The sequence below is a fragment of the Maylandia zebra genome, linkage group LG8 (assembly GCF_041146795.1).
Source record: "Maylandia zebra isolate NMK-2024a linkage group LG8, Mzebra_GT3a, whole genome shotgun sequence".
Classification (NCBI taxonomy): Eukaryota; Metazoa; Chordata; class Actinopteri; order Cichliformes; family Cichlidae; genus Maylandia; species Maylandia zebra.
The window spans coordinates 25,695,864-25,712,485 of NC_135174.1; the positions used below are offsets into that span (position 1 = coordinate 25,695,864).

The following is a 16,622-nucleotide window of genomic DNA, read 5'->3' on the forward strand; positions in this document are numbered from 1 at the left end:
CCATACTTTACACCACATCACAAAAAACACCCAAGACTTTCACGGCAGATAACCGCTGAGTCACAGCTCAAGGATCAATAGGGAGAACCAGGTTTTATTACTGCAGGAATTAGCAAAATGAACTTTTGCTCATTTTTAAATGCAAAACCTCCCCATCCGAAACTATGAACGTCATACTTCAAGTTTTGTGGCAGCGCAAACCAATAGTTTGAAGCAAAAAGCTCCAGACTGATGAAAGATCCCAAGGCCAAGCGACTTGCTCCTTAAAACCGGTCTCTTGGGTTTTGTGTTTGTGTGTCTGTCTGCGTAATTGAGGTAATTAGCTGATCTAACAGACTGACAGTGGACCGGACTCCTGCTGTGGGTGGGCTCTAATTATCTAAGTTATGAGGTTATGTGATTTAAATGCTTGAATGAATGCGTTACTCTGCAAATGCACAGCAGGACGTGACGGCCAGTGTGCACTAATCCCGGGAATCTAAAATGGAAATGCTGTAATAGCGAAAAATTAATTGAATCCAGCATCCTCTTTAACAAAGTCCTCAAATCATTACATCTTTTCACCGTTGCTGTACCAAGGCACCTGTTTGGAGTTCAGACAAGGATCTTTTTACCTTCCATCCATCTAAGTTTCTGTTTCATTTTAACTTGACAGTTTTACTGTTGAATAAAGGATTTATGCCACACCGTGAGTTATATGATGTCACTGAAAGTTCTATTCAAACCATAAAACACCTTTAATAGAAAACTTTACCAAAAATTCACATTGACAAACTGTTTCCTCGGAAATTCCAGCATAACTTAAAATAAAGTTGTGCCAGAACCAATACTGTGAAGTTGCACAACATGAATTTGTAATGCCTGGCAATAAGCAGAAGCAAAAATACAATCTTCTGTGGGAAAATAACAAACGCTATGATGTAATCGCTTTTTAAAACCCTCCCTTGTCTACATGTATGCCCTATTCTCATAAACTCCTGTGTTATTTTCCCAGAAAAATCTAACTGTGACAGTGACACTCGAACTAAAGTGAGAATTTTTTTGAGGTGACATCACAATAGAGACTACATGAGCATGCTGATGGCTATTTTTCTGGCTATTATCTAACAAAGACTGGACATAATCATCACAGTCTATAACTTGGCGTTGAAAGAAGCCACATTTTTTAACCATGGGATCCAAGTTCACACTTGAATATACTCGTCATGTGGGAATTGACCAGATGCAGGCCTGCAGACCAAACCAGGCCCCAACTGCTAGTTAAAGAAACCAGGCTCTAACTTATATAACCGTCCCAGAACAGGAATAAAGTTCTACCTCCCACTGGATCCCAGCCTGCAGGATAAAAGTCCTTCCTCAGCATGTTTCATCTGCCCCGTAGCCGCCACATCCCACATCCTTCTGATGACATTTACGATCTGATTGATGGGACAATGTCCAGGGCTGCCGCTCGCGTTAAGGCGCGGTCGTTTGATCAGCAAAGGCCCACCCTGTACGTGCTCGGAAATCAAAAGCTGTGGGCCAAGGCCAGATAAAATGCTGCATGCGCAGAGGAAAAATACATGTTGACACATCTGAAAAAAACAGGAGAAAGACCTCTGACACGCTTTGGAAGCGCTGCAAGGATTTCTTTATGCTGTAGCCACAAGTGTGTGTTTTTGAACACATAATATTTGTTCATGGCGATAAAGATGCCGTTTGGGATGAAACACAGTGTGTGAGTGTTTACGTTCTGTCACAGATGAAGCCCTAAGATGTTCGAATAGTAGAGGGAACACACACCAAGCACACGCTAAAACACTTAAACATAAGCACATTTAGCAGGGTGCAAAAATAAACAGACATAATACAAACTAGGGGTGGGGGAAAAAATCGATACTGTGTAGTATCGTGATATTTTGTTTGCTAATAATGTATCGATACAGGGACAGCAGAAATCGATATTTTGTTACAAAAAAAGTTTTTGTGGACTGGAACTGTGACTTCAGAGCATGTTGATCCTTTTTCTGAGCAAGAATTCTGACATTCCTTCACTGTCCAAATGTGTTTAACTTTTTTTTGGCAGAAATAAACATGACAGTTTACTTATTTTAATTTAAGAAATGTTTTATTTTAATTAAGTTTAAAACTTTTTTATTTAATGTAAAATTATATTTTGTTTTAATTTACTTTCAAATTCTTCAGTTGCTGAAGGGGCTGCATAGTTTTCATAAATTGCATAGTTCAGAATAGCTATAATTGTACCAGATGGTTGCATTCAGTTAAGTTGGACTAGACTGTAATACAAACCGTTCAAGTTTGTCAACAATACAACTGACTGAAATGAGAGAAAGACTGAGTGCGAGACTTTGATATTAGATAAAATGAATATTGATAAAGTTTACCTTTATGTACAGAATCTGAATATCGCAAAATATTTTAAAAAAATTGCAATAATATCGTATCGTGCATTAATTATTGTGATAATATCGTATCGTGGGATGTATGGTGATTCCCACCTCTAATACAAACGGTCAATTTCTTGGATCTTCAAGTGCGGCGCTCCTAATAAGCAGGCGCTGAACGGCATCAGTGTGTTTCTGTTTTTGAAGCTGGACCGCCGAGGGCCTCGTGATGAGGAGCAAAACGAGCTGGCAGATAAGTGGGGAAAGGATGAGGACGAGTCATTACGCTTGACGCCGCCACAGCAGGAGAGACGGAGGGCGATGGGTGGGGGGGCTTGTTTGTTACAGATCATTATGTGATGTGATTGCACTCAGAGAGTCAAATTTCTGATGACAGCCTGAGCTGCTGACCTCGGACCGATTTTATGTGGGAAAGCAAGGCAAAACAAACAATAATTACTGCTCAATGAATTATCAGCGAGGATTCTGGGAGGCAATAAAAGCCGCACTGTGGATCCCACAGTCTAAGCAAAACAACACTCAGCAATTAGTGCAGAGAAAATGCTGTCCTATTAGCGGCAGAGGCCGGTGTTTATGACGCAGTAGCACACTACTCCGCCACCCTCACAAAAATCTGCATTTTCTGATAAATCCCATAAAAAGAAAGGATCCTGCTAACAACAGTAGGGTCGACGCCTGATGTCTTACTGCTCTGTTCCATGGAGCTCCATCATTAAGCCACACGGGATGACATGTTTGTTAATTATCCCGGACACACAGACTGTAATTTATTTTTGAGTCAATCAGCCTCCTGCACCAATCTTGCATATTAATCTGAACGGAAAACTACTCGACTGCTAATTTTGCATGTGAGGAATATCAGACTAGAGATAAATGTGCACAATTGGTTAATTGGGGAGGAAAAACTGATGCAGATTTCATAATGCAAACATTTGGAACTGACCAACAACCCATATGCTATACCTATAGGTGTATCCTCACAAACATAGCAATTATAAATCCATCCATCTTCTGTCCCTTCTTCAGGTCACAGGGAGAGCAGACAGGTCTCAGACTTCCCCGTCAACAGCCACCTGCTCCAGCTCATCTCGGGGGACAGTGAGGTGTTCCCAAGCCAACCAAGAGATGAATGCCCTGACCCTAACCTTCTCCCATAGTACCCCAAATCACCTGACCTAAGAGGTGCTCAGAAGTCATCCTAGTCAGACGCAGAACCACCTCAACCGCCTCCTTCAAGTAGAGGAGTAGTGGTTCTACTCAGAGTCCCTCCTAAATAATCAAACTTCTCACGGTGTGTTCGCCAAGGGAGCCTCAGCACTCTCTTCACCACAACACACCAGTACAGCGTCTGTATCATCGTGGATGTGAGAGTCTATTGGTTAATCTATCCGTAAAGAAGCCTGTAAAGAAGTAGACCTGGTTGCACCTCTGTGTGCATCACTGACGTGCAGGGGCACCAAGAATGAGGGAGTTGCATGAGATCTGTGGATTTAGCTAATTTCTACTTACTATTTTATTGCTGGTCAAGTTGACTGCTCGGCAGGTCAAAGTGACCCTGAAGCCACAGGGCAACGTCCCAGTACTCACAGCAGGAGGTCTGCCACTGATCCACCAATAAATTACTACTGCTTGACAGTTTTCTAAAAGATGGAGGGGTCAGCTATTTTAGGAGATAAATTAACATTTTATTTAAACTTAAATAATATACATTTGTCCTAAATAGTAGGAACTAACAGGCAAGACAAGAGCACCACAGACACGGAAGAGAAGTTAGAAAGTATGGAGACAGACTTTGCTGACAGCAAAAATTAAAGTAAAAGGCCAACTTTATTCATGCTAATTAGGCTATGCAAACGTCCTGACTGAGGCCATTTATTGTCCAGATTTCAGCACCAGCAGCACAGAAAGCAGCCAACACACACATAAAATGTTTAACCTTGAGCTCAGCTTGATTTATATATACACAGTGTATCGACAGGATGCCAGACCAAAGGTACCACTGCTAGTGGCTAACATAACAGATCATTAATGCCAACTGTGTGTAGAAATAGATGGTAACCCCTCCTCCCAAGTAAAAAAAAAAAAAAGCATCTAAAAGTAGCGGTGCGGCCAGAGAGATGACATCCACAAACACATATCAAAATGCCACAGGGAAAATGAATGAGTCTGGTCTTCGAGCACCACATAATCAGGCCTCGCTTGTGTACGACAACTGCAAATAACCATGTTCACTCGAAAACACGAGCAGCATCGGCAAAGTGCAGCAGTCGCAAATGTGTACCTTCTGCGCTAATGTATTCGATCTCTCATTTAGCAAACGTCTGTCAGGGTATGAAAAAAAAAAAGAGCTCAGTTTAGCCCGGACGCACTCTGTTTGCCAGGAAACCATTGCCCCCCTGAGCCACTAGCAAATAGCCTCTGAGCAGAGGGGGTTTCAGTAATCAATGAGCTGTGGACAGGGTGGCAGCAGACAGCTAGTTAGTCCAGCTGACAGATACCCACAGACACTTCCAGAGATGTAGCCAATGTCGGTTGTCTGCATGTGGTTTTTGGAGGTTTGAGAATTGATGTTCAAAGACAACAGCAAAAACAGCACAGTGAGAATACTAGCAGTAATCTATCATGCCTGTCTTTAGATGGGTACCTCAGAGATTTGTGGCTGCCAGCTTCTTGGAGTCCATGTTTAAGTCATAATGTGTAATTAATTGTTCATTTTAAACTGACTTAGTCGTAAGCTTTTGCAACGCCGTGCAAGTAGTGGAATCTGTGCTGCAATCGGGTTTAACTTCTGACATCTGTGGTTACCACGATGCACCACAACTGCATTGTAGTAAAAACGTGTTTTCTGAGTGGGAACGTACTGCAAGGAGAACAGACGAGATATGCAGAGTGTCCACACTGGTTAAGAGTCGTTGATTATAACGAGGTTCAAGACACTGATGCTTGAGCTTAGGCTCAAACTACCAAGTCAAATCTATTTGAAGGGCAAAACTGAAACTGAAAACGAAGCAGCGTTGGTAATCTTTCTCAACTTTTGGCTCCTTTACAAAACCAAAACCTACAATCACGTATCGTCTTGCAGTGTCATTACAGCTAATAAGAGTTATAAGAAAATAAGATCTGACTGGAAATCGCCTTTAAGCTTAGTAAGAACTTTAGTAAGAACCGCTTTCAAAAGGTTGAAAATTTGCAAGCGCATATATATCATTCATCAATGTACTAAAGAGTAAAGAAAATATAACAGGACTAGATGGAGCACAGCTGGATTTTCTTATTTTCAGTTCAGCAGCTGTTCCTCTTTGCTCCAACAGAAACCACTTCCAATAAAAGATGCCATTTTCCAACATGGAACGCTAACAGACAGATTATACATCACTTTATTTTCCCAATTTCACTCCTGCTGCTGACATGACCGACTCTGGTGCTGCATGCAACACGCTCTACGAAATGTGCATGTACACCACATGTGTGCACGAATGTTTGTGAGTACAGTACGCACTATAGCAGCTATGTCAGCAGCAGTCTTGTAGCAGCAGGTGAGATTTACGAGGTGCTAAGAACGCTTGCCTGTAGCCAAGTGATGGGAGACGGATTCGCCCTCCTCGCCTCCCTGTACCCCTGCCTAACGCTCCCCGATTGCCTCCACTTGAAGACACACAAGCACTTAAAGATACACATTCACATAAACACATGGCTGCGCTTATACATGGAGTAACCCCACCAGACAAACATGCACACATAACCCCTGAACCTTAAAGTGTAGCTAAAGCCTTCACTGCCCCCACTCCAGTTCTCAAAGACACGCTTCCTGGGGCTAAAAACACCTTCTAAAATGTCCTGCTCACCAATTTTTCTTCCCTGCTGACTAAATCTCTCCTCCTTCACACATATTCTGGAATTACAGCATACACAGAAATGCAGTACAGTGCGGATCATTATGACAGAAAAGGCTGTCCTGACAGGGGAGCATGTTTTACAACCTGAGGCTTCTACCTTCACTGGATGATATAGAGTACAGGGTTTCATTTTCTATTGCAGCTGCTATATATTCTATAGCTTAGGTGAGCAAGTAAACACATACTCCCATATCCAGGATGCAGAATGTATATCAGATGGATGGCTGCTTACTGCAGGTTTGCTTTACGCTATAACAAAAATAACTTTTCTTATGACTGATGAAGGTTCGGTTTGATGAGCAAACATACCTTGTATGTTTTTGGATGCCTTTCAAAGAATCGTTTACCTTAATATTTTATTACACATGCCAAACTAATAAACCAAGTGATCAGTCAAATCTGCAGGATTTTCTGAGTCAAATAGGCTTTCAATCCTGGTAATGAACTGATTTGATTCAGGTGTGTTGACCCAGGGTGATATCTAAAACCTGCAGGACACAGATTCCTGGACACCCCTGGCATACCTGGTTGTTGGACAGTTTAACCAATCTCTCAACCTGAATCACGAACCTTCGAGGATGAGCATCCTGAATGTCAATTATTTACAGCAGTATCATAATCAGTTACAACACAAGTCAATGCTTAAAACAGACTTTTTTTTCCCCTTCTACTGGGGTATTGTTTTCGCTCAGTGGTTGAACAGGGGGCCAAATGCAGATGCCTGGTTTTGATTCTAACCCAAGGCCATCTGATGCTCCATCTCCCTGCTCTACTGTCTCCTCTTCACTAAAATTAAGAAATAGAAGTGAGAAAAGCTCAGAGTATAAAAGAATACTTCTCCTGAGGTGTATATTGATCGCAAAAGCTACCAAACAACGAGTCAGTCAAATGTTCAATATTCTTTTGTTGTTACAAATGCTCCGACATTACGTGTCCATCTAACATGCACACTTTCAACCTGTGACTGACAGGAGTCCCCATTTGGCTTGCAAACATCTGTCCAAACAACTCCGATGGCTGTTCTGTCTTCTTCTGTCCATGCCGCTATGCATTGCCTCCCTCCTCTGCAGGGACTTAGAGGATTAAACTGCAATTATATGCTTCCCCTTTCTCCCCAGCTGTGCAGAAAGGGGAGAGGAAAGGACGGGAGAGGAAGGGAGACCTTTGACCCAAAACTAATCTTTGAATGACTCAAACAAATTTAAATACAACTGTCAACGTACACAAATCCACCGTACATATTTGCATATTTATAACCTACCAGAACACTGCAACAACTAAATATATTTTTCAGAAACTGAACAGAGCAGACATCAATGTCAAATGTCACATCAGTGTCAGACATGAAAAAGCAGGAAGTAGCAAGGATAGGCAGCGATCACTTCCTATATGACATTACCCAACTGCATGTATAGAAGGTATCAGCTGAGCCATCACCCGACGAGCCTGGCAGTAAGATCAGCTGATTTACTTGGATGATCAATTTATTATCTAGTGTTATTCCAGCCAATAAGACCTTAAAAGATGTGTGACAGCTCTGTCAGATATAAATGATCTGCAGCAGATGAATGTACTGCTGCTGATTAATATTTGTAAGACAAAGAATGGAAAATATTTTATAGACATCCCCTCCAGTCAGAAGGAAACTTAAAAGTCCCGAATATTCAGTTCTGTCATTACGACGAGACACGACTCACAGTGAAGGATGATGGCGCAAACGTGATGCAAAACAAGTGTCAAATCATCAGGTGCTTGAGCTTCTTCTTCCTCTGACAGATGAATATGTTTACATAAATCAGTCAGTCTGCACACACTTGTTAATAGTCCAATCCATGACATTAGGTGGCACATTAGTGGGGGGTTTTCCCCTTTGGTCAAGAAGAACTGGATGAAATATTGAGACGAGAGTTGAAAATTACACGAGCAGCAGACACAGCTTGTCAAGCTAGGAACAAAAGAAACAAAGCTCCAGAATACCAATGAAGTCAGTCCCCTGTTTGGCAGTCTTTAATTAATAAAAGCAATGGTGATCTAAAGAGGTTAGACATTCCAAAAAGAAAACACACACACACATAAATAACAGTCAACGCTCTTTTGCTGTGTACTTTTAAACACTACAGAGCAATCCACAGTGATCCTACTGACATTTCAAAAAATTTAGAGGAATTAAATGCTTGTTTTCCTCCCAATCGTTGGAAGTGGAAGCACAGGAACGCAACGTTATCATCAACTCGACATGAAAAACACCGACTGCAGAATCTATTATTTATTTCCAGTCTCTCTTGTATTGCTTTTATTCCCAATCAACCCCTGAGGGAAATATCTGGCTTTCTAGCTTCCAGCCACTCCACTGCGGAAGCCTTCAACTTTGCCTGCTTACTGTCTGTGGATCAGGTAGCGCACAACGGGTTTCTCGAGAGCTGCAGACATGGTGTGAGAGAAAAACTCGCCATAAAGCTCTGCGGAGCAGAGGAGAGCTGCAGATTTGGGTGATGGTGCTGTGTCATTATGATAATACTGCATTGTTTTCACACAGTGAATCCGACGTGTCGAACCGTTTCTCTGTGAAAATTACATCTATGTAATCAGACCAGCAAGTGATCAGTGGGACCAAGCAGACAAAGTGGGCATGTGGGCACTGCTACAATTAGATAATGAACGGCTATACAAACAGCACCGGCTACAAGCCAGCGGCTCGCTGAGGCTCTGCTGTGTACACTCGCATAATAAGCATACATTTATTAAATACACAAGAAGACAGGCAGAACACAGCCTACCAGTCATACTGCGCGAGCGTGGAGTTAATGATTTCCCCAGGCCTCTTGCGTTGTGTAGTCCGCCTTGCCTCCGTTCTGGAAGAAATAAAAAGAGGATTGTCAGAGTGGATGAAAAGCTTAGGTGGTGGTTGGAGGATGCAGGGATATAATATATAGAAGACAAACAAAGGTACACGGTACAAAGGCCAGTAACGGCACCTCCTTGCCCTTTGTCCTCATTCCTCAGGCTCAGTGTTCTTGCTGTCCTTTCTGTTTGTTCTCTCCTTTCCTCAATTCTTTCATTCTTTCACATTGAAGAACTAGTTTTTTCACTCCATCCTTCTTTTGACCACCTGACGTTACTCTCCTTCGACACACCTTTTTCCTCCTTTCCTTCTCATTTTCTTCTATTGTCCCATTCTTCCACTCCGTCTCACTTTCTTTTTCCTTCTCTCTCTTTTCTCTCTAACTCTTTAACTCTGGCCTCAGGAGACTTGGCCTGTTTACCTCAGAGACCAACATGAAAGCCAAACCTTTATGTATGGGTCTGTGTCACAGTCATGCTGTAACGGACGCAGAAACGTCCTCCTGCAGCTAGCATAACTGGTTTTATGTTAGCTGCAGTCAGACTAGAAGTGAACGTTGAAAGTCTCGCATCAGACAGATGCTGCAGACATCTGCTTCCTGGAGCAGGCTCTGACTCTGATCTTCACCTACATATCATCTCAGGTTAGAAACTTTGTGCTACTATGTGGGCCACTTAAGTGAGATAAAAGGATCGACATCAACCCTGTATGTACACAAGCTAAAGAGCTGAATGTGGACTGGAACAGGGGGGAAAGAACTTTAACCAATTAATTGGTTAAAAAGCAAAAGCCACTATTGCACAGCATATGGCCAGGGTTTTTCATACATAGGGGAATTTTAGCCACTAAAATTCCTAAGAGGTTTTAGTCAGAAAACCTCAGCACTGGCATTAGATATTTTTAACCAGTTTTATAGATTGTGGTTTCATTTATTCAAGCATAACAGACACAGATTTCTGTCACATAAAATGACACAGACCTACTGCCTTTAGTGCACACAGTCCAATCAACATTAGATGCAAAGTCACTCCCCAAAGGCCAATTTTGAGACAGGAAAACCCCTGATGGCTCCGCATGTAGTGTCATCATAAGCCCATCTTTTGTTTTTCCTTCCTTTCTTATCTACATCCTGTCATTTCACACTTATTAATTCTTTCAAACACATTTCTCCCCAAAATATTCAATTTTCCACAGATATGACGCTTTACTTTATGCCTATGAAACCACAGTAACTTAACAAAAGTAAACTCTGTTGCACAAGTTCGACTTTATCCAATGGAGCAGTGACTCAGCATGCAATGTCTCATTTTAATGTCTGAGGTTTGGCTGTGAAAGATGTTTAGTTCAGCTTGTCTATTCTCTGGTGACACCTAAATGAATACTTTAGTAGACAACACTATACTGTTGACAAATACATCCCAGCATCCTTGTAGCATTTCATTACAGTTTGTCTCCCTATAAAGCTCCATGAGGACAGTAATGCCCACAAGTGTCAGAATGCATACTGGCTACAACAGCTACTTGGCACACAATGACAGAGGTTAGAGGCAGAAGAGGAAATAGAAAGAGAGGAAGAGAGAAACTGAATGAGAGAGGGGGTTCAAGAACACATGAGAAAATCACTTCATGGTAAAAAAAAATAAATAAAAAATTAGAAAGAGGAAGGAAACAGAAATTTGAAAGTGTTTTAAGACGTTGAAGAAGGAAGGAAGCCCTTAATGTCTCCACGATCCCCTACGATAGGAAATGCCTGAAGTAATGCTTTTGTTTGTATGTCTCCATATGTTGAACTGACTGTACTACAAAACTGGAAAGTGTCAACAAAAAAAGTCAGAGAATGATGTAGACAACTTTGCAGTCAGTTAAAGAAAGTTGAGATTTGGAGAAAAGCGTTTTCAGCTTCTTGAAATGGACACTTTTCCTCCTCCTCTTCTCCTCATTTATTATTTAATGTCAATACTATCTCAATTTGACATATACTTCCTAGCCTGAAGTCCACTCAATACTTTTCTCCAGAGTTTTCCACCAAGGATATTCCATCTGCTGCAGGAGGATCAATCGCTGTTGCCAAGGTCAACAATGGACTTTCACATTCAATTTTCTCAAGTGATGTTTCAGAGTATGTACTATACACTGTGAGTGAATTCTATTCATATCACCCACTACCAATGTACTCTCGATGACGTGTGTCTGCAATGGAAAGTGTGGGTTGCACTTAAAATACCACATACGAGGGAACTCCCCTCTGCTTTAACGTAAAGAATCAATTTTCCCGGAGAAACTGCTGCAGAGAGAACAGGAAGGTTGGATGGATGGATGAGGGTATGGGTGGATAATTTGATAGACTGAAGGCCCTAAAGATGACTAATTTGGCTAACAGATGAGGCCGAAGGTCATTCCCTGAGTTTGCACATGGGATCTCTGACCTTGCAGATACAGCCGAGGGGTGGACTAACAACGTGGCGGTGAAATGGATCGAGTCTATAATGGATTTTTTTTGTGTGCAAAAAAGAAAAATGTAGTATGGGTCAGATACGTTTCACAGGCAACAGATGAACTCATTAAGGACAGCATCTTCAGACTGAAGGTCAGCTACGCAGACCTACTGACACTCAAGTTTAAGCTGCACTCCCCCACTGCAGAGCATCAGATGATAATGGATGTCAAAACAGAAGCAAAGGGAGAGCAGCAATGCACCGAGTCAAGTGCTTGGGTGTCTTCGTAAGAGGACGAGCTTCAAAGTAAAGCCTCTTCATTTTGCTAACGCTGAGCAATGCTATCGCTGCTGCCGGCGCAGCCTTTTCACCGTCCTGCTGACATGAATAGCTCCTTTTGTCGCAGCGAAATTCCACTGGCAAGTTTTTAATTAGCTGGAGGGCTCTTCCCTTGTAGGCCTGTGTGGGCAAAAAATAGAGAAAAAAAGAAGATGGGGCACAAGGAAGAAGGTTTCTTAGCATGAAGGAAAATGTGGAAACTGTAAGAGAACTGAATGGAGAAGCTGTGAAATTTTTGGATGATTCACACCAGGGTTTAAAAATTTTGATGTTTCTTTGCTTTGTTTTTTTTTAACTTTACTTGCATAATAGTGTAATCCTTAAACTATAATATAATCTTCATATTAGGGCTGCCACGATTAGTCGACTAGTCACGATTACGTCGACTATCAAAATCGTCGACGGCTAATTTAATAGTCGACTCGTCGTTTGAAGATTTAGGACGCAGGAATAAGTAGCAGGATTTAAGAGTGTAATAACGGACTGAAACAGAAGATGGCAGCACTGCATGTACAAGGATGCCAGCTGCCGTTAAACCCCGAAGAAGAAGAAGCTGTGTCCCAGGATTCATAGCGTGGCCCAGCTCAGTTTCCAACAATGGCGGCAGCTGGTTAGTTTTAATGTTACTCTTATTATTCTTTCTGGGTCACAAAATAAACATTTAACATATTTTCAGGCGAGACTGTAGCTGTATAAACCTCAAATATCTGCTCAGTTTATTAAGACACCACATATTTTCAAAAGCGCTCCAACATTTTTGGAGACGTCTGTTACCCACCAGCTCGATAGCTAGCCGGGGGCTAGGTCACTAGAGCCGGTGAGAACACCGGACTCCCGGCAAATCGTTTTCAAACCCACCGCAGTCTTTTGCTACTCAGGTTAAACATGATAACTTACTTAGATAACTTAAAAATGTTATTGTTTGGCTTTTTTTAGTATTTTATTTGTTCCTGAGTAAATCGGTTTGGCTGAGATTAAAGTTATAGTTTTTACACAGCTGAATAAACATCAAGCAGACAGCTGATCATCAGAAGTGTGAGATGCTTGAGAATATACTCCGGTGTCCTGTTATATTTTAGATAGCAAGGAGCAGACGAGACTGAGTTTATTAAACTTCACCAAAACAATCTGCAAATTTGATTAAAATGTAATAAACTATCATCTTGTCTTTATTTTTAGTTAGCACATACCTTAAACACTTAAAGCTGTAAGCTAATGATAGTTACATAAGAGCAGATGCTGCTGGTGCAATAAGCTGTACGTTTTACATCCAATGGATGCATGATCTGATTAGTCGACTAATCGCAAAAATATTCGGTGACTAGTCGACTATCAAAATAATCATTTGTGGCAGCCCTACTTCATATTCAATAAAGAATACTTCATGGTATGTTCTGCATCTACAATGCATGTCCTTTGTGAATAATAAAATGATCACAGCTGTCTTGTGTTTTGCACAGAGCATGTGAAACTTTGCTGGGCCCGTGTTCACGAGTGTCCTGTGACAAGTCGGGTTTCAATCGTATGCGTGTGCCATTTGATCACATGCTTGTGCTATATTTGCGCTGACTGGACCACCTTCTTATATAGCACTAAGCCAACCTCAGTGCAATGTCACATACTGCTGAGCACTTTAGGATGTGGGTCGAAACCGTATGCGCAGATCTGATTGAACCAAAGCCAAGGACACATCAGGCCATATGTTCAGCAGCTTTCACCATGGACTGCCTTCAATTACCTACTTTCTTCTTTGCTTCAGACGGCACATTCTGAAGAATCACCTCAAACTTAAAGGTGTAGATTCTTTAACTATGAAATAACAACATAGCAAACTTGAAACCGGCAACTTCCTGTTTCCTGTTAAAGGGAACCTATTCGGCTCATTTTCAACTGCATGTTTTTATTCTTAAATAACTAGCTTTGCATGATTCAGAGTTCAAAATAGAAGTATCTGCTTTCATTGGCATCGTACAGACCTAAGAGCAGAAAAATCTGTCAGAGACAGAGTGCTTACAGCAGTCTGTCTCTGACTCTTAACTTTGCCTGTGTTCAATATGAGCATCCTCTACTGTAACAGTATACATATGACAACAAATAAGGAAAACCAAATTAGGTTGCCTTTAACAAAACAAACACAGATGCCATAAGTAAAAACAATACGAGCGCGGTAATTAAATGTAGCGTAGATACCTACGACACTGCAAGAAGATCCAGATGTGGGAGGTGTTTAAGGTTCTAATGTTCCCAAGCTGTATGTGACCTAAAGGCATAATGTCGTAAAGTAGCTTCCTGGCAGGAATATTTAATTATGTGATCTCAATTATCCATCCAAGACTGGAAGGGTGCCAGAACATCCAAATGCGGATACTTCGATAAGATCGCTCATATGCTGACTCTTGTGCTCACCATGACGGATCACTTGATGCTTATCTGACCCATGCCTGCCCTCCATTCCCCTACATCATGTCAATAATAACACAATAATAAGAGCACAATAATAATTTGTGCTTCTTTAATTTAATTTAGTTCTTTGCTGTCCTTTCTCTAGTTCTATTGGATTTTTTGTCCTTTTTTCACAAAGCTGTCTGACTGAAATAAAAAAAACAATTAATATCACTGCCACATCTTTACACTTGCAAATGAAAACTGTAAAACCTGATTCATAAATTCCTTTATGATGTTCTAACAATCTGGCTGCAAACTTTCACTATAGTAAATTGTGGGATTTTATTTTACAACTAGTGGTATTTGCCAATTATTAAAAACAATCATGTGCAATGATGCAAGAGCACAGGCACTGGAGATGCGAGGCTTGTGGCCAAGAAATTTTCATGCAAGCTGCAAGAAGTGCTGCGTTTTGCAGGATTTGTGCACCCGTTGCTTTTGGCGTGAAAGTGTGAAAAATCACCAATGTGATCTCCCCAAATGAAATGTCCACACTGATCCCAAGGAAGTTTAAAACAGAAGCAGAAAAAGTCCTCCCACTTCAGAGGACATTCAACTGAAAACATCTTGAGGGTAAATTCTGTCAGTGGGCCCCAAGTTCAACGCGGCGCCCCCTCCTCTCTAGTGGCAAATGTAAGGCTTTGAACTGCCGACTGGGAGGGGTGTGGGGAATTCACTGGCCTGTCAGGACTGAGTAATGGTGGATGGGAAAGATCAGATCCTGCCTTGCTGTTCTGCCTTCAGGGAGAATTTTATGACATAGCAGACCGAGCCACGCCAGGCTAAACACTGCATATTATAAAGAGCTCAAACTCTGAGTGTACAAAGTGTCACATTAACATATGGAAAACCAAAATATATCTTCTATAAGATCTTTTATTTAGAAAATTGGAATCAACAATTGGCAATTTTGAATGCACAAGTTGCAGAAATGGTCTTCACATACATGAAGAAGAGATAAGAAGCAAAGAGTAAATTGCAGTACTTAGGATAGGGCTTAAGGAAAGAAAAAAAGTCTAATGAAGACCCTACTAATGCAGTGTATGTGCAGTGTAATATCAATCTGCAACAGACTGATATTAAGCAGACGCCCCTGTTAATAGCTTTGTGGAGTGTGCATGAGCAGGGCTCCTTTAGTTGTCTAATCCCACACTTGACAACAATGCTATCTCCTCCTTCCACTGCACTTAACCTTGACCCATCTCACTTACTCAAAATAAGAAGGAGAGTCCATCTAACATCTGGAAAAAGACATGCCCACACTGTGCACACACTAATGGCATAAAGGCAGAATTCCATCAAACAATTGCAGCAATTTAACAGCATCCATGCCAGCAGCCTAAGGGATCACAAACTTGTCTGGCAAAGGTATCCGGATATCCATTATTACAGAGAGTCGGGGAGTGAAAATGGACTGGCATTCAGATACTACAGTACTCAGGGTGATTCAGACCAAGTTCCATTCACACAGCGTTTTATTATATGCAGTTTAAAGGTTGTATGTACCTCTCACACATGAGCACCTTAGGATCATCTATAAACTTGCATGGATGTGACAGTGAGAACATGCAAGCTCCACACTGAAAGCCCACAACCAACGCAGAATCTGCTGTGTGCTCAAAGTGATAACCACTACACCACGATCCCATCCAAATAGTGCAATGCACTGCGAAATGTGTGCAGTTGCAATCTTCTGTAAATTGTCACTTGGTAGACAGTTGGTCACGAAAGAAAAATGAAAAGTGGTTCATTTGAAATTTCATATGAACTGTTTGTCCCCACAGTTATCAATTCCTTTGATCCGTTCTGGCATGCTTTTCTAACAGTTGCACATTTACATCAAATGCATGGCGATGGAGGTTTTGCACACCTGAGTTGAATTCAAGCTGTTTATGTTTAAAAAAAGAAGAAATTCTCATGTGTGTTCAGACTCAGAGATAATTAAAAAGCCCTGTTCAGGCTGGAGACCTGTGCAGGCCTGCTGTTTATGTCCTCTCACAGCAAAATAATCAATAATGAATGAATGAACAGAAACAATGTGGAATGCGAGAACTCATAATCCGCACTGTATCGATACCATCTAAAAGCATGCTGTAGTGTAACTCTTCAATATCCAAGGTTAAGGATGTCACGGTGCGTTCCTACATCTAGCCAGAAGCATTCGTGCCTAAACCAAACAGCAGAACAAAACCTGTGTCAAAAAGTGAACTGAAACAAAGGAAATATAAACTTCCCAAATATGACATAAGGCCCTTTGTCG

The 16,622-nt window shown here is 41.4% G+C and overlaps 1 protein-coding gene across 1 annotated transcript in view; it reads right to left on the reverse strand.

Moving 5' to 3' along the window:
- thrab (thyroid hormone receptor alpha b) overlaps positions 1-16,622 on the reverse strand; it is a 154,921-nt gene that overhangs the window by 82,511 nt on the left and 55,788 nt on the right. The window contains exon 3 of the mRNA XM_004556777.6: positions 9,079-9,153. The gene's annotated coding sequence lies outside the window, so the exon portion shown is untranslated. The remainder of the gene's footprint in view (positions 1-9,078; positions 9,154-16,622) is intronic.